The following is a 27,509-nucleotide window of genomic DNA, read 5'->3' on the forward strand; positions in this document are numbered from 1 at the left end:
ACCCCTCGAACACCCAAATTTTACTTTGTTACATTTTCCCATAACCACGGCTATAGACGTGAATATCTCCTGCAAGGAAAGAAAAACAAGACAGCAGTCGTTTCATTTATGAAAACCATGATCCTACAATGCACCATGGTAGATATAACTATAATTTTAGGGCAAGGGGGCACTCCCTTCTCCATCAAAATTTAAAATAACTACGGCACAGAATAACCCAAAACAACAGCTGGATCACAAGTCAACGCTTTGTGTCCAAGTTTTTTCAGACCTGGTCGAAATCCGTCCAGAGGTTTAGGCTGTGTGTCTTGGTGCACATTGACCTTTTGTCAACAAATGTGACGTTTAATAACTTTTTTTTATCTTTTAATGAATCGTTATGAAACTTTGCAGTGTTGGAGGATCAAATCAAATCAAAAGTTATTAACAATAGAATTTTGGGTGGTTCCTATGTGTCTCCGACATACCTTAACCGTAGGGCGGCTGTCACTGCCCTATAATATATATTCAAGGAAAAAACATTAGTTGCAAGGACATTAAGGTGAGCAATACATTGTTACACAACCCTTGAAATGCAAGGAAAAAACTTTAGTTGCAGGGACGTTAAGGTGAGAACTTAATGCAACCAAACCCCTGAAATTCAGCTAAAGCCACCTTAACTTCATACCCCCTGTTGCACAGCCTATCAGCACAATAATGACATCACAGATCACATCACTGATAACATCACTAATTACATGTTGTAGAAGAACACTGATAACATCACAAATTGCATCACTGATGGCATCACTGGTGACAATACTAATTACATAGTAAATAACTTCAATAATAGCATTAGACATAACATGATTAATATGTTAGCTCATAAACAATTTAGTCCATAGACTTGGCCATGATGAAGGCTGTGGTCACTGCCCATCAACACACACTGCAGCAAGTGGTCAGTTAGTGTTGCAAAATACCAATGTGCATGGTTAAAAGCCATGCCTAATGGCCCGTCACAGGTTTAAAATATACAGTGGGCAACATTGAAAGCTATAGTCAGTGGCCATAGCTAACAGCCATAGCTAGAGCCTATTAATTTGTTAGAATATGCAGATGCCATTGTCACTGGCCATTGCCACTGGCTAGTATTGTGTTGACGACAATGGCTAGTGGCTGGTTAGTGTATGTAATATACAGTCGGCACGGCTGAAGGCCATAGATAGGGACTGGTTAGTGTTGTTTAATACACAGTGGGCACGTGTGAAGTCCATCAGTTAATGCATGTTAGTATTTTAAAATATACAGTGGATATGGTCAAAAGATGTACAGACTGCTCATGGTCAAAGGCCATGTAAAGTGGACCATTTATATATTAGAATATATAGTGGGCACAGCCAAAGATTGTGGACACGGGCCAGTATTGTGGTGAAGCCCATGGCTAGTGGCTGATTACTGTATATAATGTGCAGTGGACACAGCTGAAAACTGTAGCCACTGGTAAAGGCTAAATTCTATGGGAGGTGGTCTGTTAGTGTTTGAAAAAATACAGTGCACATGGGCGAAGTCTCTGGCCAGTGGCATTACCGAAGACTGTGGTTAGTACCCATTCATGTGTTAAAATATATTTGGTCATGCACACTGACCATGGCTGAAGGCCATCCTTAATGCCTGTTGCTGTTGTAGTGTAATAAGTGATGTCATCAGTGATGTGATCTGTGATGTCATTATTGTGGTCACTTGCTGACCAACAGGGGGTGCGAAGTAAAGGTGGCTTTAGCTGAATTTCAGGGTATTTGTTGTGTTACGTTCTCACCTTTATCTCCCTTCAACTAAAGGTTCTTCCTTGAATTTCAGGGGTTTTGTTATTCCATACATGATTGATATTAATAATACAGACACTTGGGCTAAAGAAAACGACGTATCATGTGTAGAAAGTAAAATAAAATGAAATTATGCACCCACATTCCCCTCAAATAAACCTGTTCTTAAAAACTTTGCTTATTTACTTAACTTTTTAAAGTGTTTACATTTATATGTACGGTTGCTGAATAGAAAGTTATTAAAGTGTTACTGTAACTGTGTACAAAGACTACACTCAAAGTATCCTAAAATACATTTTTACAAGACTACTGCCCAAACGACTGGAGGGGTTTACCCACAGTTTCCACAGGGCACAATCGCAGATATGATGAAGTACATAAAGATATGTAGTTTGTTTAACACACCCGGTATTGAACAAATCAATGAAAGTTATTTGATCCATGTACACAGTATGTGTTTTTATAGTCTATTTTTATAGCTGAAAAGTTGGACCATTTTTGGGGATAAGGAAAAAAGAGGTAGGAACTGGGAAGGGGAAAATACTAGGATTCATACATATAACAAAAGGTTAAAAAAAGCATATTTGTTTCACATTTTATATTTTGTACATCTTATTGTGTTTTTTTCTTTAAAAAAATAGGGTAAAAAGGACACTCAAAAATATACCTAGCCTTGGCAATTGGGCAAGGCTCTTTCAGAACATACAACCAAAGTGTCTAGGGTGGCCCCTCCCACCTCGATCAACCTGTGACAGGTTTTGCACATCACGATAAAGTAAGAAAGATAGGGGGCAGCCAGAATGAACTGAGGTTGGGTGTTAATTGGAAAATAGCTACTAATCGTATTGCAAGTCTATAGTGCAGATGATAAATACTGCAGTGCTCATCATGTTCCATATGCTTTGACCTTATGTTTTACATGAGCCTTTCTATATGAATCTTCCACTTCATTCCAATGAATGCGGACAAGGTGTTGAAATGAAGTGGATGATCCCAAGCTTTGCAACGGCTTATATGAAGGTCCCCTCCCAAATACTTACCACAGAAATTGCGCAAGACCTCCTCAGTATCCTTTTTGCTGTATTGGTCCTTTACACAGAAGTATTGCCACTGTCAGAAATGTTTTTTGTGCACATTGCTTCTTCTGTGGTGGTCAAGCTGAACCCACCCTCATCATCACTGCTGTTCATATTCTTTTTGAAATTCAGGACCGTGAAGGTAAAATAAATAATGTAAAAATACACAACACAAAAAAGAAACATTTAAAAAATACAAAAATAACAAGCTAAATTAACAAAAAATGACAAACTACAAAGCACAAGACAAAGGACAAAAGTAGAGGAAGAAGAAAGGTAAAAAAAGGAATGGATAAATCAAGGTGCTGCTTTTAAAAGTTTGTGAAGGCTTACAAAGAAGTTCATCTACCAAGAGACAAAAAGCAATGAGAGAAAACAGGAAAGAGGTGCTTGGTAGAGGGAATAACCCCAGTTAAGCGATATAATGAATCAGAATGTGTTTTTCGTATGCGCGAGTGTGCCCAAGCTCAATGACGTGTTCGTGCCTAAATTATTGACCAACCGCCAGAGTAAACAAGGAGACGAGCCTACATTTGGCCGTAGCCACGTTGAGGGAAGGCCCAATCACTTTGAAAGCTGTGTTCAAGTGGCTACCCAGTATCACAGTTTTCTACAGCCAATTGGATCACAGAATGCATACCCCACTCTTAGCCACATCAACAAACGGCCCAATCACACACTGCGGTACAAAGAAATCTGTGCATGCGACATGACCCAATGGGGCATCGAGCTTCATCGACCTAGCTACCTGTCGTCGCGCCTGTGGTGCCAGCCAATAATTTCACACACTGCAGCTACGCATTTACATGTGATTCCTATCTGCATTAACAAACGAGCCAATCATACATTGAGATGTATTGACGCAGCTATGCCCATGCAATGTTACGAAAACCGTGTGTAAAATTATTCACCCAATAGGACATCAAGCTTCTTCAACGCAGCTGTGCATCTTTGCACCAGATGCACCAGTCAATCATACCACACGCTACGGCTGTGCGTCTACATGTGATTCTTATCCATGTTAACGAATGGTCCAATCATACGTTGCAATGCATTGATGTGGCTACGCCCATGGCGTATGACGAAAGTGACCAATCTGGACATGCAGCTGTGCGTAGCAGAGAATAATCACCCCACCCACAAAAAAAAGTTGATATTGATAGTGACATTTTTACCAAGTAACTACAAAAACTTTTGGCATTTTAACCCTTTAATTGTTCCTCATTATCGCCACTTTTAAACAAATTGTCTTTTCCCTTGTCTTGTCATTTGTTCAGTTTGTCTTTTTTTTGTTTTACTTTTTACTACATTTTTTATTTTTTATTTTTTAGTATTGTAATTTTTGTGATTTTACAGTTTCCTTCCCATTTGGACATATCAACATGCCTGACCATGAGAACAGCAGCAGCAATGATGAAACTGTCATCTGGGTCCCTAATCCATCGCCATCCAGGAAGAAAGTCACAGGAATGAAAATCCCTGCACACAGTTGTAGATATTTCCCTGTCAAAGAACACTGCTCTAAAAAGGAGGTGGAGGATGTACGGTACACATTGTACATGAAGACTCTAAGATGTGGACCATCAAGTATGCATTTGCAAAGCCTTGAAAAATCTGTGATGATAAATCATCTGGTGAGAGTGCATTGGGATGATGTCGACGACACATAACAGAAATCGCACAAATAACACAAACATAAAATGCCTGGGGCTCATGCATTACATGCACGAAAATCCACAGCACCTGCAGCACCTGCATCCACCAGTTGGATGTCTCCAACACTAAGTTAATGCACAACTTCTGCAACAATACCTGTTCCAATGTTGCCTGCTCCCAATGTCTCACTTATGAGAATCATGTGTGAACTATGCCATCAATGAGTCGCCATGTCAGATGCCACAACTAAGAATTGGAAGAAGTTAATATTTGAACACAAGATTAACTGCCATATTTTGTTTGTTTTTTAAGTGGCAATTCTTCCCCTAAAAACAAAGTAAATACCAAAATAAATGTTGTATATGTTTCATCCTTATTTGTGTTCTCCTTCCCTATTCCACCCACCTGTTTCCTTCCCCCAAAACAGCCCTTTTAAGGGCCACCCTTTTAAGTTACAAAAATAGATGAAATTGAACACAGACTATATTACTATATCTATTGAATTTATTTTTATGCAGTTTGAGTGACTAACCCCCCCAAACTTTCACTTCTAACTATGATTATAATGTTACGGATGGTCCTGTAGCTGCAGATTTAATCACTCCAGTCATTGCTCACCTTAGCCGCACCTGCATATACCCGAATTTCATTGGCAGGTGCTTTAGCCGCGGCTATAAATAATAATATAAAAAATACAAATCTGTGTGTATACATACGTGCATTGTACATACATGCATATATATTATATTTATGAAAAGTCTTACCTAATGGCTTTAAATGTGTCATCTTCTTTGTTGAATAATATTAATTGTGAAACAGAATGAAATGTATTTCATAATAAAATAAAAAGAAGACTGTGGCCCTCATTAGGAGCATGGGGGTCTGGGAAGCACGGTACCGGTAAGCATGTCAGTACCGTATTTCCCGGAGCGCCACACTATGGGCTCTGCTCGCGGGAACCATTTCACCCACCATGTTTTTCCTGGCGGGTGTAATGTCACCCGCGAGCAGAGCACGTCGGATGCACCGGCACAACTCTGAATGTGCCGGTGCATCCGTCGTTCCCATCCCCATTCAGCCCTACGGGGCAGAATGGGGAAGGGGAGGCACTTCATTCAGGCACCTGAAAATGGGCAATTAGTGGGTCTGCCTAACTCGGCATGACCGGGTTCTTGCCCATTCACTGGTGCCGGAAAAAATGCAGCTATGGCGGCAGCCGTGCCGTTTATAATGGCACGGCTACTGCCTGAGTTGTAATGAGGGCCAATGTTTTTTGTCATAGTGTAACTAAGTGAATACTGAATGTATTCCTAGCACACAACCAATAAAGGTTGTATTCATTAATCATGATACAGAGAAAAAAATCATCTTGTTGGAGAGAAAAAAATGCTCTATTCACTTCTTTAAAATAATGATCAATATATATATATATTTATATATATATATATTCAGTAAAAAAAACTTTGTTAAAGGGACATTATGGTTAAGTTACGCTACTAAAAACCTATGAAATTCAGTAAAAGAATGTGTTATGGTTCAAAGTAAAACTGAAAAACCCCTGAAATTCGCTAGTTATTGTGAGCTAAGCTACCATAACTCGCGCCACCACGGTGTATTGCTAAAACTAACACCCAGGGCATCAAAGATGACATCACAAATGTCACTGATGACATTACTGATGACATCACATGTCTGACTCGCTGTTTTTTCCTTTAGTGATATATCTTAGACAGTAATAGTTAGGAACAAAGAAATCAAAAAGTACTATATTTGTAGACTTACACTTCAAATATGTTCTTACAGTTATTCATTTGGGGTTCACTCACAGCACATGAAACATATACATAGGGAGAATGCACACTTGAAAGATAGCAATACTTTCTGTGTATGAAGACAATCAGTAAGGTTATCAACACTTTCTTATTGTTCTGCTGTGTTTTTATCACTGTAATTTCTCTGGATATGCTCATATTTGTATTTGCATTACTTTCTTTAGGATGCAGTCACATCATGTGATGGTTATTCATAGGGAAGTAGTAGGTTTGAAGCAGAACAATCATGTCTGTACATAAAGATAATCAGGTAGGTTATGAACAATTTGTGATTCTACTGCTGCTTTTTTGAGTACTTCACTTTCCCTGTATATGCTCATATATGCGTGTGTTGTTATGTCTTTGTGTTTTGTATGTAATAATGAAATTATATAGGAAGTGGGTTTCATTAGCTACTTATTATTATTATTCTTGGGAAGACTATGCATATTGCACCTCCATCATGTATGCTGCACACAATGGTTATTTTTATACATGAGCATATTATTATACTGTAAATAACTTCAAAATAGAATGCTATTTATATCAATGCATTGCTTAATGCACTACATAGCTCATGACATCTATTCCAATGATCCTTGACACTTTTTGTGTCAACATTATAATAAGAATCCCTTGTACAGACATTTCATGAAAAGTACATGCACATGTGATGTCATCGTGATGTCATAAATGACATTTGTGATGTCATCTTTGATGTCCTGGGTGTTAGTCTTAGCAATGCACGGTGGTGGCGCGAGTTATGGTTGCTTAGCTTACCATAACTAGCGAATTTCAGGGGGTTTTTCGGTTTTACTTTGAACCATAACGTCCCTTTAACAACGTTTTTTTACTGAATTTCATAGGTTTTTCATAGTGCAATTTAACCATAACCTTCCTTTATCAAAGTTTTTTTTTACTGAATATACATATCCATAGTGTGAATTTGATAGATTTTACTAGGATTCCCTTACTTTATATACATGTAACATAGAATATACTGAACCCCCTGCTAGTGATTTGATGTCCGCGGACTGTGCGTATGTCCGCAGACGGACACGGACAACATCAACACTACCCAAAAACTCAGGTGGTATCTTAAATTGTTCTATCATGCCATATAAACACTGAACAAGTTCAAAAAGCAGCACATTAAATGTAATAATAACTAAGAAGCGAAACCTGTATATGTAACACATCAACCGTCCATTTAAATAGAATATGTACTAAAATGGAATATACCAAAACAAAAAAGATATGCCTCCAACATAATTACCTCCAGAGACTGCACAGCAAGAAGTGACAGCAGACCTACACAACAGTAACAACAAAACTTACCATAAACTAGTAAGTAAACTTCATTTTTCTTATATATTTCTAAACATTTTGTATTAGGTACACTAAAAGTAATATATTTTTTTTACACAGAAATGTCCAGTACCTTGGAATGGCTTGAAGAACAGTTCCCACGTGAGGAAATGATTGAAGACAGTGATACTAATGGTAGACACTTCTCTATATAAGCAAATTAATAATCATTACTTTATGTGTACTTAACATATATATATTTTCTTAACAGAGCATATAAACATTGAAAATGATATAGCAAAAGAGACATTACAAAATACTCTGCAGCGCATGGAACAAAAAATAGATATGCTTATGGAAAATGTTAGTCTTTTAAAACATTTGTGGAGGACCACATAAAAGAAAAAAAATAAATATCATTGTCCCACATGCACCTGTTCCCCCTCTTCATTTCCCAGTCAAATATCCCCAAACCCTCACCACTAAGAAAAACGTTATGATGAGACTTCCATCCCTTTATCTCCTCCCATCCATCCTCTCAAAACCCCTAATTCCCCTGCATTTGTGTCATTTTCTGCTCCCCCCCTCTCTTTCATACATTTTATATCTGTATATAATAAAAAAAATATATTATGTGTGTTTTAATTCAGTCCTCTGTGTCTTATTTTTTTTTACAAAGCAGTTAGGTTGTCCACGGACAGTGCGGGTGTCCGGGATGTGCATAATTAACCAAAATGGGGGTGTCCTAAGGACACTATACCTGTCCGTACTGTCCGCAAGCAAGATGGAACTGTCCTTAGAACACACTCAGTGTCCGGAATGTCTGCAATTAACCAAAATGGAGGTGTCCTAAGGACACTATACCTGTCTGTACTGTCCGCAAGCAACATGGAACTGTTCTTAGAACACATTCAGTGTCCGGAATGTTTGCAATTGAACAAAATTGAGGTGTCCTAAGGACACTATACCAGTCCGTACTGTCCACAAGCAACATGGAACTGTTCTTAGAACACACTCAGTGTCTGGAATGTCTGCAGTTGAACAAAATGGATGTGTCCTAGTGACACTATACCTGTCCGTACTGTCCGCAAGCAACATGGAACTGTTCTTAGAACACACTCAGTGTCCGGAATGTCCGCAATTAACCAAAATGGAGGTGTCCTAAGGACACTATACCTGTCTGAACTGTCTGTAGAACATCTACGTACATGTGCACCACACCCATAAGTCCTACGAACATAGCGCCTGTCCATAACTGTCCGTCTCATGTGTGTCACACTTGTAATTAGTTTGAGGACCCGAACATTGTCCGTAGCAAACCCGCGCACATGCTCACGACTGTTCCTAAGCATCTGGTGTCCTGCGGACACCCGTCCATTTGCGGATGTGTTCGCGACATCATCATGTGACTGCACCCACGCTGAGCATGTGTCCTGATTTGCAGACACTGTCCGGGTCCCTGAACATTTTAAAGTACTTTTTTGGACAGTCCAGAGTATTTTACAGTAAAAATTCACCATTGCACATGTCCCAGATAATGTCCCTGCCGTTCTACTTACTTTTTGGAACTTTTTGAGCCTTTTTGGGGTGTTTGATCTGTCTGCGGACAGCACGGCTGTTTGAGAAACGCGCACCTGTACCCCTATAAAGGGCCACACCCCAGAGCTCGTCCTCATTGTGCTTCTGGCTACCTGACAGAGCATTGTCTTTTTCGGCTTTTACTGCTCTTGCTGCTCTTGCTGCTCTTGCTGCTTTCCCATCATCAAACCTGATGGCATCCATGGTTGCTGCTGCTCCAGCTGGTGCTACTTCTGCCTCAGCACCACCCCACCCCATCCACCACCACCACCTCCCCAAGGGCCTGCAGAGGGGAATAAGCTTGATGATTTAGAGGAGGAGGATGAAGAGGATGAAGAGGATGAGGTAGTGGAAGTTCCAACTACCAGCACTCACCATGATTCTTGGGTGTGGCGGTTCTTTACCATTCATGGTGGAGTGCCAAAAGCATGTGCAAATAAGGTCACCTGCAACCAGTGCAAAATGGTGCTTAGTTGTGGGAGGCATGGTTCGTACAGCTTTGGTACGACATCCATGAAGCAACACCTAAGGTCATTCCAAGGTGGGGCTATTCACAAGGTTGTACCTTGTGATAAATGTAGTAGGTTGAGTTCCTCTACAACAGCCTCCGTTTCTGCTCCTGTCACCACACGAGACACTCCTGTAGGATAGCGCATCCCTCCAACTGCCTCACAGGTCATTCATGATGCTGATGACGTTTAACTTTCGAGGGTCACAATATTGTGTATGTACTGCGACGCAGTACTCTGCAGGGCGGAGACTCTTCAGAGTGCTTTCGAGACTGCGGTCACGGAGCATGAGAAGGTCTGATACCTGCCTAAATAAGGCCCACCCTACATCTTCCTCTCTCCACCTGCCCTTTCTTACCCCTGTGGTTGGTGTCCCTTCCTTACCCTCCTTTCCCCTCCTTTCCTTGTGTGTCGTGTTTAAAAAACCAAAATCAATAGAAAACAAAAAACACCCAAAAAAATGCCTCTTTTCAGAGCCGCCTTTCACAGTTTAAAAATGAAGTGACAAATAAATAGCGCAGGGCCCTGTGCATTTTTTAGAAGTCTGTGGACAGTTCGCACACATATACAATTTTGGGGTGCTGCCCTATCACAACCATTGCACTTTTCTATGGGAGGAAGTGGTGGCTCTGAAAAGAGACTTTTGGTGGTGTTTTTTTTATGTTTGTAAAACTTCAAATAGTCAACACCTACTGCAAAATGGACGGCTGTAATTCCAAAAAAGGTTGCAATGCATTTTGTACATTTCTAAGAAAAATCTGATTGCCAGCATAAGTAAGAAGGACTTCATCTCTGCGAAAAATGTATGTGCTACGGATCATAATAGTTTCATTGTGAAAAGAGGACATGCAACATCTCCTAAAAAGGCAGAAACAGCCTTATTGACATTGCACCTTGCTTTCTCCATTTGTGGACCAAATGAAGAAGAACGCAGCAAGATTTGTCTCTGCGCAATACGAGAAAAAATTACTTGGGAATTTGGAAACATGTCCATGACCTTCCCAAGTCCTTCTTTCATTGCAAATTACAAAGAAATTCCAGACACATGTCCTGAACTGTTCCCTCCACAAAGAATTACAATTATGTCTGGATGATGCTGTGTCTCCAAGTAGCACAGAGAGGCACCAAGTCCAGCCACTTCATTTCACGCACTCCATGCCAGTGCCAGAGGCGTAGCCAGGATTGTCTAACAAGTGGGGCCTGAAGCTTATGTAGTTGGGCCCACATCAGTGACATTAACATCTGCAAATGCCTAAACTGCGCTGCTGAGTGAGCATTTACAGAGTTCGGGTGGGCCTTGCCCGCTCAGGCCCTACCCTGTCTACGCCTCTGGCCAGTGCACTTCTACATGAGGGAATCCAAGATCTGCAGCTTCGCCACAGCATTCTGCATGCACCTGCAACGAATGTATCCATGAGTCTCCCAAAATCCAGATAATCTGTTTTCTGAAACACATAGCCATAGCTATCTCTTCTTCTCTCAGGAAAAAGAATTTCTGACAAACTCTCTCCTTACACAACACACCCAGTCAATTTTATTGACCAATCCCTTGCTCTACTCTTTCTCATTTGCATGCCTCTCCACCCCAAAATCCCTTTATGTAATACGCGATGTCCGCGGACGATCGCCATGTTCGTGGACATATCGAAAATCTGAGTGTGGTGAATTTAGATTTAAATAGTGTGCCCCATTTCCCCTTTGAGTTTGGCTCTGAAAAGAGACGTTTTTAAAAAAAGAAAAATTGCAGATGCTTGACAGACACCAGTTGTTTTGTATTTTTTTTTTCTTTTTTTTCTTACTTTACTCATAAAATCTTCACATAACCTTCTCCAAAGCAACCCTTACATTCCAAAACAGCATGGCATTTCCCATAAAAGATAAAGAAATGCCATCTTCTTTAAAATAAACAGCATTACTGGAATCAATATTCTCATTATTACAGAAGAACATACCAGCTCTAAGCATGAAAGCACACAGGCCTCGGTTGATTGCACACCTAGCAATGTTTTGCTGAGGACAAAAAACAGAACTATTGTCCCTTATTGCCCTAGGTACTAATCCAGGAAAAAATAACTTTGGCATTTGGAAGGATGTTCATTACTGCTTGAACCAAGTGTTCCAAATCTGCCAACAGAGTAGGGGCACTGACATAGCCCAAATGCAAAGCACCACAGTGCAAAACTACCACAGGGGGACTGTTTATCCTGCCCATATCTTCACAAACTTGTACAATTCCCTGTGCATTGCAATCAAGCACAGTGCTCCACACCACCTCCACTCCTTTAACATTAACATTGTTTGCAACATGCCTGCATTGAGCATACTGCTGTAAACCATGCACAAACATATCTCCAACCACCAACACCCTAACTTTCTCCAGCTCTGCCATTTTCACTACACACATCCTCTTTCAACATAAATCCACAACCTCAAAACCTGATTGGCTAATCCCTAAGGTCCCCTTTCCATGCTGGATTTGCTGGAAAACCCTGGATGTGGCACGCCCTGTCCACGGACAGCCGCGATGTCCATGGAGCATCTAACACTTAGGCAGCCCTTCTACCCTTTCCACTTCACTCTCTGTGCCATTCCCTTATTGGATACAGCTAAGCAGCAGTCACACAACCATCCACCAATCACATCCAATACCTCTACATCTAACTCCATCATCAGAGTTCAGCACTTCAAATGTACTGTTGATCACTCTCAAATCTCATATCATTAGAAAGCACCTACTACAATAACTACTGTACAAGTCTCCAAGATTTCTACTTGCAGTTGCATGCATATCCACATGAATGAATACAAACTACAGGTATGCATATTTTATGCAGAGTACATGTACAACTCTTATAAATGCATATAAATGCATATAAACAGAGTAAATGCCACTTAACCTGCCACTTAACCTGTATAACCTATAAAATGAACTTAGTATTATTTTTCCCATCTGCTATAATCAACTGTCACTTCCAAACCTGCCTGCTATCTAAATCCTTTTTTTACACACAAAACTATCTAAAAAATTATAATATTAAAAGATGGGAAAAATAACAGTATTAATTGTAGAAAAACACTTAGGGTCTCATTCCGAGTAGGGCGCAAAGGGATACCGGGCACCATTAAGGACATTGGTGCCGGTAATCCCTTTGCACCCTACTACGAGGTCCCTTAGCGGGTCCCGCTATGGGTGCCTGCTTTTACCAGGCGCCCTTAGCAGGAGCCGCAAAGGGACCAGGGAGCAAATAACGGTACCGCAAATTGCGGTACCATTATTAGCTCCCTCCCCATTCCCATTGAGCCCTGTGGGGGCTCAAATTGGAATGGGGATTGCCTTTTTCAATGGGGACTTACCGGTCCCGCAACGGTTGGACTACACCATTAAGTCCCCATTGAACCCAGTCAGAGTCAGTACCGGTATTGGAGGCAGCCATGGCCCTAATAGCACCATGGCTACCTCCAATCTCGGAATGAGGCCCTTAGTAGTGCATTATAGAATTACACACAGCCAGGATAAGTTCATGCAACTTTATACACTCACACAGATAGACACTATCATTGAAAAGCTCCCAGCTGAAATAACACCACTGCCTGTACATCACATCCTTTGCTTTATTACCCACACCTTCACAAATGCATACATTCTATGCTTTTCTATACAGTTTCTGCCAGTTACCTTATACAAATTGCAACATAAGTATATCATTATTTCTTCTATCTCCTAACATGCAATAACACAGCCTTAAGAAGCCAAGTGAGTTTCATACACTTAGTATTCTACTCATTTGCAAAGCATGTTGAACTAACATATTGTAAGTAAAATATAAAGGCTGCACATAGTCAAAGGAAACTGCATGCACACACTATGTTCAGTTATCAAACAACAATACTACTACAAAAACATAAAAAACAACGTCTAAATTAACATCAGTGCTATAAACACACAAAGATACTAACTTCTTTCTTTTACAATTGCAGTGAAGACCACTCTCCTGAAAAGCAGCAGCATCTGACGGACAAACAACTCAGAAGAAACCTGTTCGTTCCAAACAAGAAAAGTAAGTACAATACTGCCATAATATTCTTACTTGTGGGGTTGATTCATGGGATCTGTGCACTGAAAAACGGGGATTTGTGCACTATTCTCCTAATCCCCATTTGTTAAACAGGGATTTGTGGGCAGAATGGCACACAAATACCCGTTTTTCGGTGCACAAATTCCATAAATCAGCCCTAGAATTTTAGTATTGCAGAACAAAGAACTGTTTTAATTCTATACCATTAGATTTAGTATTAGTGCTTCTCCTCACCACTAACTTGCTTTCTACTGTCATCTGATCCCCAGTGTAGTAACACACAGATACAAAAATAGCCTTCCCAACTAGTTGTAGCTGCCCAATGCACAATCACACACCACCACAGACATCCTTACCATCCTACTCAGACACTCATGCACACAGCACACATACATTGCAGAACAGCCCCACCCATACCTTCTTTTTTTTCAACAGACCCCAAAGAATGCCTACCAAAAAGCAAGTCCATAGAAAACAAAGCAGAAGTAGAGCAAATGAAAATAAAAGTGTCCAAATTAAGCATCCATCTCTAGCAGAATTTGTACAAAAAGTTCAAACAAACGATCTAATAGAGATATTAGGCGAAACAAAACAAGCTTCCAGTACAAAAACTTTGCCTCCTCTTTCAAAATATAAAACGAAACAGAAAGTGATTAACAAGAATTCAGCTACCACTACTGCTAACACTGCTCCTATAAATCTTGATGTAGTGGCAAGTAACCATACCAAAAAAAGTATTTTACAAAAAATGTTCCGCCAACGAGTGCTTCAGAATCTTATAAAAACAGGAGAGAAATCATGCACAACCCTTAAAACCTACCGAAGAAAATGAATCTTAGAAGCTCTCATAAACAGTGCAATCCTTCTCAAAAGGAAGTTATTTATGTTAGTTTTAAACAGAATGAAACCACAAACAAAACTAACTATTAACCTACAAAAAAGACTTCTCAATAAAAGGAATGTCAAAAAAATAACTTCTTAAATATCTGTGAATGTGAATGGAGTCACACCACAGGCACAGAACCATGTTTTAAGGAAGAAGCATACAAACAAAAGCAAACAAACACAATTGCCATACATAGCAGTGGGCGAGGGTATGAAAAACTTAATAATACCATAGTGAAACAAGAAACGCTGCTTACAAAAATATCCCCAGAAAACTCAAGATCACCTCTCCATCAGACTGAACCAAAACACCCAGTGTATAAATGGCCGTGCACGTCAATGTGTAACAAAACATCTTTCAAATTGTTATGCCAGTTCCTCAATCAATATGTAAAAGGCAAAGACAAATTCAAAATATGGATACCTGTCCAGTGTGCAAACACAAAGGACTACAAGGACATTCATTAGCCTGCATTTCAGGACCTAATTGCAAAAGCACCTTTCATCATATCAAAATTATATCAACACATCATTCAACTATAAAGAATCTAGTCCATAAACTGTATTATGCAAAAAGTCCAACTTTAGCATTAGACAATTTAAATAACAATCTTCTACATGGTACAGCCAAAGACCTACTCGAAGAAATAGAGCATATCCAGAGAAAATATTTTGGAAGTGAAAGCTACTTACAAAATGCAATAGGTTTACAACAGACTGGGAACAATTCTACAAATGGAAACCTTATACTACACACATACAAAAAACAAATACTCAAATTTAAAAGTACATCCGCTGCAGTACCAAACCATGTGTGTGTGTTGCCGCAGAATTTTATATAAAAGTAGCACAAAAACTGTAGACATAACATACAAAATAGAAGACAATGAAGATTCCAAATGGTTTGAATTAGCGCTCTATCTTATAGCAGAAAACAAATATGAAACAAATGACCCTTTAATACTTTCTAGTTACTGCACTGAAAAACCTGAGAACAACCAAACTCCTTCACATGCTATCACAAATAACTTAGAATTATTCCCACTACCAAAACCCTTGCAACAACTCAATTTATATTAGAGCATCATAATTCAAATAGTGCATCCATTTCAAGCAATAATATGCCTTCAACCAAAAACAGCAAAATTACCTCCCTCAGAATTAGTGAAAGGCATTAGTGGCAATGTAGTTTATTTACCATTAGATCTGAAAGATAATGTACACACTCTAGGAGTGCAACGTCCAATAGAGCAATCTTTAATTGTCTTAGTAAATGGTATACCTAAAAAAGAAAAAAAAATTGGCAACAACTCGTAAACTTACATAAAGTTAGACAAGCCTTGCAATATCGAAAAGACAACAATGAATACTACAAAGAAAGGAATATTGAAGAAAACCTGAGGGAAACGACTGAAATAATTAAGGAGTCACCAGAAACTGGTCAATTTGAACTTCTAAATCCTGCTAGAGTGTCCAATATTTTAGACCATTATACAATTCATCCATTACACTCTAAAGACACCATAGATGATCCACTAGAAACATACCAAATGCCACAAACCAAAGGATCACCAATCAGCATATGGGAAAAAACTATATAAGCACCTGCTTTTCCTCTACTCTTTCCTACTGGGAAAGGAGGAAGGTATGATGATAGACTCACTCAGATAACAGCATCAGAATACTGCTTGTTACGAATGTATTCTGAAGATCCCAGATTTAGACAAAATGTGGAATACATGTTCCACTTACTCTTTGAAAGTGAACTAGCAACTCTATGCTACGGAGTTGCACACACATTGAAATCAGGTACCCATTTTCAAAATATGTCAGCTACGCAATTACTACAAAAAGTGCAAGAAAAAGATGAGGTTTTACAATCAAGCATTACAAATCTGTTAGCAAACATGAAACATGTGTGCTACTAAAGAGTACTGGTTCCGATGTCACAGAGATGCACATTGTATAAGAAACCTTGGCCCACCCACTTGGTTCGTTACATTAAATTGTGCAGAATATGCATGGGAAGATTTACATGATTTCCTATGCATATCAAACAAAAACAAAACAAACATAGATATACTTACACCTGGAGAACTTTGCTCTCTAGATCCTGTTAATGTTTCAAGATATTTCCATCATCTCTTCATTGCTATGCTACACGTTATTTGTAATACAACTGTTCCTCCCCTCAGAGAAGTGCAACACTTCTTTTGGAGAAAAGAATACCAAGCCCGAGGAGCACCACATATCTACATACTTTTATGGATTAAAGATGATCCTAAATATGGTCAAGACAGTGATGCCACTGTTTTACAGTTTATCAAAAAATATGTCACTTCTGAAATTCCTTTAGAACCAACAAATAGTGATCTTCATGCACAAATTTTACAATTTCAAAGACACAAATATGGAAAATATTGTCGTCGCAAATACAAAAACAAAGGGAAATACAACACCAAATGCTGCTTTGGTTTCCCTAGACCAGTTACAGCAACAGGTCAAGTAAACAACTTCATGTTTTCAGTTAGACATAGTGTTAAAGGTAAACCACCTAAGAACACATATTGCATAAAAAGAACAGAAGAAGCAAAATATATCAATGAATACAATGCAATCATTGCCCTCTTATGGAATGCAAACATAGATGTGCAGTACATTGCAGGCAATTCCACTGCAGTTGCAAGATATGTTACAGCCTACTTAACCAAAGCAGTAAAAACAGACCTTCAAGATCTCTGGGATGACCTATCAATGGACAAAACACTGTCTCAGAAATTGTACAGCTTAGGCATAAAAATGCTCTCTCATAAAGAATGTGGCTGCTATGAAGCTGCAGATTGTTTAACCGGTACTGCTTTGTATGGAAAACCTGAAAATATAGCATGGCTAAGTCTTGGTCCTGCTAACTCTAGAAAAAAAGTTCCCAAATCACACAACGACATAGAAACATGAGCCAAAAATGATCCCAACAGCCAAGACATTTTGAAAAACAAGGTAATAGACACATACTACCCAAACAGGAGTACCACTTTGGAAACCATGGGCCTCATTACGACCCTTGCATTCCCGTAATGAAGGGGGCCGGTATGGGACCAGCCCCCTTCATTACGGGAGCGCTGATTACGAGGTTCCCTTTGCGGGACCCTGTAAGGACGCCTGGTAAAACCAGACATCCTTCCAGGTCCCACAAGGTAAGAGGGAGATAATAACGGGCCAGTTGTTATGTGCCCGTTATTACCTCCCTCCCTATTCCCATTGAGCCCTATGGGTGCTCAAATGGGAATGGGGAATGGTTCCTGCAAGGAGGAATTACCGGATCCTCCTATGTCGGAATGACCAGGTAAGTCCTCATTGCAGGAACCCGGTAATGGAGCCCGGTTTGGAGGCAGCCATGGTGCTAATAGCACCATGGCTGCCTCCAAACTCGTAATGAGGCCCAATGTGTCTACACCACATAGCCCAAAACTTCACATACAAAAATAATATAAAACCAGATGAAAATAAAGGTAGATACAGAGTGAAAAATTGTGAAGGTAGCTTAGTGAAACTTACCAAACAAAGCTTAATTAATCATATCAAATTGTCATTAAAAACTTCTTAACATAAAGAACGATATTACATTTCCCTGCTACAACTTTTTACACCATGGAGAAAAGAAGAAGAGTTACTAGATTTCTATGACTTCAATGAAGATGTTTTCAAAGCAAATGAAAGCACTATAACCGATGTAAACTTTACACAGTACAAAACAATGTTGCACAATGAACAGCAACACGAAGAAGAACTCCAGATCCAACTATATAAGGACACTCCGGACAGTAGTCAACCTTCTATAACAGGAAGCCAAGAACCACTGGGACAGCCACTAATAGCAAATGAGGCAGAATTATCTATGAAAGAAGTAGAAAACACCATTTGTCACAATGAAGAAGATACAGAAGATTTAACTATACTGCAATCAAAACTGAACAATGAGCCGCGTAGCATTTTTCAAGAAGTAACAAAAGAAATTGCACATGGTGTACAACATGAAAATAAAGAATGTACCTGCCAAAATTACAAACCTATACTACTATACGTCAGTGGTCAAGCTGGTTCAGGCAAAACATTCTTAATCACAATCATCAGCAAGTTCCTTCAACAATTGACAAACAACAAACTGGTAGCTGTTGTAACTGCCTCCACAGGTTTAGTTGCCTACAACATAGACGGTTTCACATTACACCGATTACTACTCCTTCCAGTAGAACATCAAAACAAATTACAATAGTACAAACTTTCTACAGAAGCTGTAATGGAACTACGCAGAGTGTTAAAACAAATGAAAATGCTACTAATAGATGAAGTGAGCATGGTCTCCAACCTAATCTTGGCTTTGATTCACCTCAGATTACAAGAAGTACTCAAAACAAACTACAAAGAGCTCTTTGGAGGAAAAGACATTATTTTTTCGGAGATCTTCAATTGACACCAGTGAAAGTTGAACCTATTTTTAAAACCTTAGGACACAAACTCTGCCATGAAACTGTTAGCAGCACAGGAAATGTCAACTGTTGGCAACATTTCCAATACAGAGATTTAACAGAAAACATGTGCCAGTCTGCAGACCTCACATACGGCAACATTTTAAAAAGTATTAGAGTTGGTGTACTACCTCAAGAAGCACAATCAATATTAAAAACCCGGCACATCCATGCACTGTATGGCCATAACTCATGTGCTACTGGTGTCATGGAATAATTAGCACACAGAATGTCAATTGTATGTCCTTGATGCCAACTCTTGCAAGCTGTTAAAAATTCAATGACACAATGTTGAAAAAAGAAAGACAACCAATAATTGAAATTTGCTCCACAGACAAAATGGACGTACGTGGTATGACACTACCCATGTGTGAATAAGCCACAACAAGACTAAATGCCTTAGAAAACTCTATCTCCAACACAGCTAGTTTGGAGAAAATATTAAAATTATCTTTAAACTGTAACGTAATGCTTAAACGTGACCTTGACATGGAACAACGACTAGTTAATGGAGCACTTGGTACAGTTGTTGGCTTTCAAACATACCTAGGTGACAACAACATTCAGTTTGTCAATATTCTCTTTGACAAACTATCAGAAGTAAAAAGGATAGGATGCTCAACAGCTCGATTCCTTCTTTTCAAAGACATGTATCTATGCAGAGAGCAATTTTCTCTTACTCTAGCATACGCAGTCACCATTCACAAATCACAAGGTCTTACCCTAGATAAAGCTTTGATAGATATTGGGAACACAGTCTTTAAAGAAGGCATGAGCTATGTAGCACTATCACGCTTACGTACACTTGATGGTCTATTTCTAATCAACTTTGATACAAGTAAACTAACCGCTGATATTCCTTGCATTTTAGAATACAATAGACTATGTTCACTGTACACCCCATCTAGAAACCTATCCTTTCCACAAAAAGCAAAACGTTCTAAAAGAAAACTACTTCAAACAGAAATGCAACAGGATCTCACTGCAAATCCTCCAAAGAGAGTAAAAGTAGCTAATACTTCATCAATTACTACAACCAAAGAAGAATCTACTACTCAATGTAACTCAGGTACTTTTTAAAAGAAGCAACACACACTCCGAAGAAATGACTTGGACACAGAACTATCTGGTCCATTCATATTTTTAAATATTACTGATGTGAATTGCTACGCAAATGTAGCAATAAATATTCTATTCCAATTGCCACCAATTGTTGACAACATTTACCTACACAATACATACCAATTGTGTTTGCAAATGTTAGTCCTTCATAGAAATGCAACCAACAATCCTGACAACACATACAGTGTTCATGGAATAAGACAAGAATATGACCACTGTGCTGGAATGGTGAAATTCACTATAAAATCACAAGAAGATCCACAAGAATTTCTAATGTACTTACTACAAGTATTGGAAAACAAAAACATACCTATAAATGAAATCTTCCAGATTTCATACATGTGGAAACATACATGCACTCTCTGCAACAATGTGGCACAGTTACAAATCACTAATGAACGCTTCGTGTATGTATCCATACCTAACTGTGAATCAATTCCATTTCAGAAACTTGTACAAAATGCAAACCATGGCAGATTATGTACTACCTGCAATTCAGATAATCACTCCACCTTACAAATACAAATACATAGTAAATATGTAATACTAATGCTTTTACGTTACAGTGCAGATGGTACCAAAAACAACTGCAAGCTGACAGGATTCACAAATGGTCAAGTATCACTTGGTAGGAGAACCTTCACAACAATAGGTATAATCTACCACGCAGGAGCCACAACCAATGCAGGTCACTACACTGCATTTATAAAAAAGAATTGTGGATGGTTTGAATGTAATGATAGTACCACTACTCTAAAGCAGAGATTACTGGCAATACTACAAAAGCTTATTTAATATTCTTAAAACCAAAATTTGATAACTAATCTGTGCATAAACATTAATAAAACTTCAATTAGAAAACTATAAACAGTTAGAATACGCCAACAGGTATATAACTGCCCCAAGATTCTACAACAACCCAACAGATAAATCAATACCACTAAATTATAAGAAGAAACAAATTGTTAGAATACACCAACAGGTATCTAACTGCCCCAAGATTTTGCAACAACCAAACAGATAAATCAATACTACTAAAATATAACAATAAATAAACAGTTAGAATACGCCAATAGGTATCTAATTGCCCCAAAAATCTGCAACAACCCAACTTGGATTTTATTCCCACTGACCCAATGATTTAAGAAACAAACACAGAAACTGAGCAAATTGCACAGTACACTGGTTTGTAAACTACTAAATATCAGGGTCGAAATAATGCAGAAATATCTATTATGAAATGCAATAACTCTTTATAAACTACCTACACAAACATGATCTTTTCTTTTATCACAGAAATTGAAAAAGAATATCTGCTCCAGTTACGTCATGAAAAAAATGTATCCAATCACAAAAAATCAAACAGTAAGTATATTTTAATTCAACTCACAAATACTGTTCCATAACACAACCTTTGAAGCAAACATCTAACCATACACCACAATCCAAAATGTTTACTTCCATGGATATGTTATACTGCAGTGCTGTTACCAAACTCTACAATCTTAATTACATGACCTAGCCAAAACTTCACATACAAACTATGCAAATCAAACAGTATACAAACTGTAGATTTGCGGATATTTCATATTTGTTTGATTCTATGGGTGTGTTATGCTGCAGGGCCACAACAACCCCAGCAAAACACACCCATAGAATCAAACATTCTAACTGTGCTATATGGGCTACTGCATTTTTTATGTCTGTGGACAGCCACAGTTAGCCAATCGGTGTCCTGTCCGCAGAGCGAACAGGGAAATGTGTCCGCAGAGCGGACATAGATATCACACATTTTTTGACACCTACTTTTTGGTAGTTTTAAAAAAAAATACTGGACAAATTTCCACCAAATGTACAAAAGCACGCTTTCGGGACCAAGCCGCTGCTCCGGCTGCAAATTTGGCGCAAATCCATCCAGCGGGTTGAGCTGTAGGCGTGAGCAAAGTTTTTCCCCATTCACTCTATGGGAAAAAAAGAAATTATGGGACCCCCCTTGTAACTTTGCCCCCCTGAACCAAACCTCACCAAACTTTGCAAATTAATTCAGATTGGGCCATATACTTTTTTGCAAAGTTTAGTGAGGATTCATCCAGGGAGAGCAAAGTTATAAGCCACTCAAAAAGTGCTCTTCCTATGGGATTAGCAACTTAACCATAACTACACGGCCTCTACCGTGTGACGTGTAATATAGATATTCAGTGAAAAAAGTTGTTAAAGGGATGTTACAGTTAAGTTCCACTAATAAAACCCATCGAATTCAGTGAAAAAACTTTGTTAAAGAGACGTTATGGTTAAATTGCACTATTAAAAATGTAGCAAAATCTGTGAAAAAAAATGTTAAAGGGATGTTTGTGTTACAAGTAAAACCGAAAACCCCCAGAAATTACAGCCAGTTATGGTCAGGTAAGCAACCATAACTCACGCCACCACTGTGTACTGCTCAGACTAACACCCAGGACATCAAAGATGACATCACAATCTTCATTGATGACATCAGTGTTGACCTCAAAAATTTGGGCCACTTTATTTTGTTCACTGACATGTGAAAGTCAACCAGTTTTCTTCACTGATTGTAAAAATGTTTACAATCAGGAGAAGTTGCGATATATGCAGAAGACGTTAACCTTCTTCTATATTGCAGAAGTATTTGGGTTAGGGTTTGGTGTCAGCCAGGTCATAGTGAACAGATATGGCCAATAAGCAGGCCATACACACACAATTCATTTGAGTACTTGATGATAAACAATAATTTTATTGCCATTTTGTAATGCTGTTTCTGTCTTCTGGACTGTATTTTGCCAGTATGTGCCTCTAATGTGTATGCATTGTGGGTCTTAATATGCTTTGTTTGTAGTAACACACATATGAAGTAGGTCTTGACTTATTACCTATATATTCCATATTAGAATTACTGAAAACTCAAGCAAGTATATCTTTAATTATTTTACAAACCAAAATTAGCAGAATAAAAATATTGCACTTGCATTGCTACAGTGTTTTCTACACCCATGTCTTATGTGTATGCTTGAGTATCTTCCTGCATTAAGAGGAACACTGTAATTTAATGTTTTCTTTACATAAGTACATTTGATCATATGTTAAGTAGTTTTGCATAGATCTCCCAATCACCCATAACACCTTGCTACCAACATTATAAACAGAACCCCTTATAACGACTTGAAAATTGTGATGTCATCTTTGATGTGCTGGGTGTTAGTCTTAGCAGTGCACAGTGGTGGCCCGAGTTATGGTTGCTTACCTTACCATAACCGGCGAATATCTGGTGTTTTTCGGTTTTACTTGTAACACTAACATCCCTTCAACATACTTTTTTCACTGATTTTGCTACGTTTTTATTAGTGCAACTTAACCATAACGTCCCTTTAACAAAGTTTTTTTCACAGAATTTCATGGGTTTTTACCAGGATACCCTTAATTATTTTACATGTCCCATACATCATAGTGAACCCCTGCCCCCAACATGGCAGCCACACAGTCTGCAGTCTGTGCGACTGTCCACGTACTGCGGACAGCCTTAACACTGCCCAAAAGCACAGGGGTTACCTTATATTGATGTATCCTACAAGGGGCAAAAACATGAAACTTTAAGAGATATATGCACCACATCCAAAAATGGATATGTGTAGAAATTCTGTACTTGAGAAACCAGATGTATGTTTTCATAGGTTGTACAACATAATGGAATGCACCAAGCACAAAGGTTAACTATATACCTGACAGTAGCACCTCAATGGAACCTTCCTTACACACTGAGAAGAAGCTTGCAGTTATTCCAGAAGAAACCCTTAGAAAAATAGTAAGTGCACTGTATTACTTTCTGTACCATTATAATGTATTATGTATGCATAACTTGATCCCATTGTGCCCCTAGACACCTCGCCTGTCCCATATGTCTTCTCGCACGTGTCACATTTTTAAATAGCATGGGGTCTCCACCCCTGTCCTACGGACGCTGGCACGCATTTTCAACCCGTCTCCCAGGCAATAGGTGTCCACATGACAGCCGTCCTGTCTGCAGCCGTCCGGGGACATCATCATGTGACCACACCTGCGTTGCACTTTGGAAGAATCCATGGACAGTGTCCGTACCCCTAGACAGTTTAGAACTGTTGTTTGGCCAAGGCAGGGTGTTTGAAACTGAAACGTTACCATTGCAGAGCTCCTAGACCGTGTCCTAGTTGATCTGGCAACTTTCTATAACTTTTTGTTTTTTCTATAACATTCAAAGTGAAGAAAACAGAAGGATTTTCCTTTCTGCGTGCAGCAGCACCTTTAACCTGATTGAGAGGTGTTACACCATAAACTTCAAAAACGCCCAGGTCAAGTGAAGCGCCTACGCGAAGTGTCCTGGCCAACTGTTTGGTGGTCAGTGTGGAGACGGGAGTGCCTGGAGCCATCACTCAGCGTGTTATCCTGGGAGAGAGAGTTGTGACAGCGGTGACACCCTTCACAGTAGTGAGAGGAGCTGCAGCTGCAACGTGTACGCAGTGTGTTTCCTGTGTTCCCAAGGTGACTCGGGAGACTGCAGAGACCACACAGAATCCAACAAAGGTACTGTGCCCGTTATCAGAAACTGACTTTCATTATCTATTAATCTGACCGGCTGTGCTTTGCCTTGCATCGACTTGCCTGAGTAAGGGCCTGTATGAGCTTTATGCAAAAGTACGAAGGTTATCCGGAGTGCCGTAACAGTGAAGCTAACTAGTGAGATCAGCAGTGGAGGAAAGCTTCCAGTGTGAGGAGTGCATCTCCAGGCAGAGGGAGTGTGACAGTAGCGAACTGTCATAGCCCACTGCTTTCCTATGTATGGTTGCGCTTGCAGACCGTTAGTCCCACTGCCTTCACTGCCACTGGTCCAAATTTAGTTTGACCCTATGGATCTCTCCTCTTTATAATGCCTGGGAAAGTTGCTAGCCATTGTAAAGTGGAGACCCGTGGTAAGAAACCTTATGGGTCCGTTCGACAAAACAATTTACTAAAACCACGAGCTGACAGTACATGCGGTCCAAAGAGGAACAAAGGGGTCCACTCACCAGGATAAGCAAGCTCCCCACAAAGGTCAGCTGGATGCTTATTTTCCCGTAAAATCGGCAGCGCAGGGTCCAGCCTTACCCGGCCATGATACCATCTCTCATTTACCCGAGGCGGAAAGTAGTTACCATCCGCTCAATCTTGATAACTAATCCCATCTGCAGTTGTGCTATGGCCTGCAGGATCATTCTACACCCCCTCAGGGGGGGTTGGGAAAGAGGAAGGGTTAACTACAAAGACAAACTGGGTACCCCTGGAACTGGAGGTTTGGACAATTACAGTGGGACGGACCCGTTACCCCCCATGCAAACGGGAGACCAGGTACCACCAATCGTGGTCCGACCCATATCACTGGCTATGTTGCCTTTGGCCCTTGTAATAGGGAGCATACCATTGACTTTGCCACCATTGGAAACAAGACTTTCAGCTAGCCCAAATCTTTTGTATGACTCTACAGCACCAGCAACCGGTTCAGTGCTGAAAGACTTTAGCACACACAACATTACGAGCACGGGCCACAGTAATGGAATTCTAAATTCACCCTAAACATTTTATTAAAACTCTGCGGCACAATACATGAAGATTTAAAACTTGAGGGGGCAACCATTGCAGTGATTCATAAACACTTCCAGCAATGATCCCAACTATAGACTAACTGGGAGAATTAACCCGAAAATCTATGCCCTGTGCTTGGGAAGCACCCATTTGTGTTCCATCTGCAACGCCTGAAGTGGACCATGTTACAGTCTCTGCCTCTTCGACTGTGGGGACCTCGAATGCGGTTCCTGCCCCGGTCCATCTTTCAAGGCAGCAGGTAAGCCTCGCAAAGTGACACTGGTCGAAGGTTGCTACCCAATCTAAACCCGCCCACCCCCACTGGAGGATAATAATACAGCTGCCACTCAACCCCTGAATTCAACTTTATGTCCTGGCAGCACTAACATATCAAAGAAACAATGTAAACGAGCTGTGCGGTGGAAAAGGAGGTCTGCGCAGACATTGGGTACTCTTACAAGCTGGTTACTAGAAGAGGTTCTTAACAAACCTCTACTTGTGGCGGCAGAGGAAACTGGTCCCGACATGAGACCACCGGTGTGCTCTAGAGCAATCAGTCCTGTAAACCTCCAACAGGCCCATGAGCAGCCCTACTCTGAGCCTTTGCCCATTAACAAAGAACCAAATGTAAAAGTGCCCTTTACTGGTACTTTGGTCCAGAAGAACTTGACTATCTCATCAGCCAAAGGCACTACTACCAGTCAACAGCTTAATCGCTCTACACTATTGGCTTTGTTCAACAAGATCCCGTCCCTTAGGATACTGAATTCCAGCAATTTAGATGTTATTGAACCCCTGCATTTCCCATGATCTAAAATAACTGAAGTGCATTGCAGTTTGCCTGAGACTGCTTCCCTTATTAGGATGCATCCGGCCTCGCTTGGCCATTTGGGCTATGTTCTGGACTACCATTACCCAAGGAAGTCTTTCCCCTGGGCTGTACTAACTGCAATTGCCCTCAAGCAAATGCAGAATCAATGCAAACCTCTTTACAGCCCATAGTTATATTTAGTGACAATCAGGGATGGGAGTGGTTGAAGAAAATGATTGCACAAAAGACAATTTCAGAGTGAAATGTGCCTGTTGTTAGCTGGAATACAAGGGGGTTCAGTCATTGGCTGTATGAGTGTGGTTCCTTGGAAATGCTCCTTATACATGAAGTTTTCATACTACAAGAAACATGGTCTACTTTTGATATTGATTTTGATGGTTTCTCGACTTTCCAGTCTATGGCTACCAAGGGAGAGCCAGGATGCCCTATGGGGGCCTATTGATTAGTGTGAAGTTTACTTTTAACCTGAGATTATTCCATCAGGCCAAACCTGGGGGTAATATATTGGCTGTCGAGCTGTCCCCCCGGGGGATGGGGCGGTTTTCAGGTAATTTTAATAGTCTATTTATATGACCCACCAGGATTATTGCTTACAGAGACTATGGGCCTCATTGCGACTTTGGAGGTAGCCATGGCGCTATTAGCACCATGGCTGCCTCCAAAATTGCGTCCGGGTCCGGTCTGGTGAAGAGGGGACTTACCGGGACATTCCGCCCTT

Source organism: Ambystoma mexicanum, chromosome 6q (assembly GCF_040938575.1).
Source record: "Ambystoma mexicanum isolate Mex_15411 chromosome 6q, UKY_AmexF1_1, whole genome shotgun sequence".
NCBI classification, from domain to species: domain Eukaryota; kingdom Metazoa; phylum Chordata; class Amphibia; order Caudata; family Ambystomatidae; genus Ambystoma; species Ambystoma mexicanum.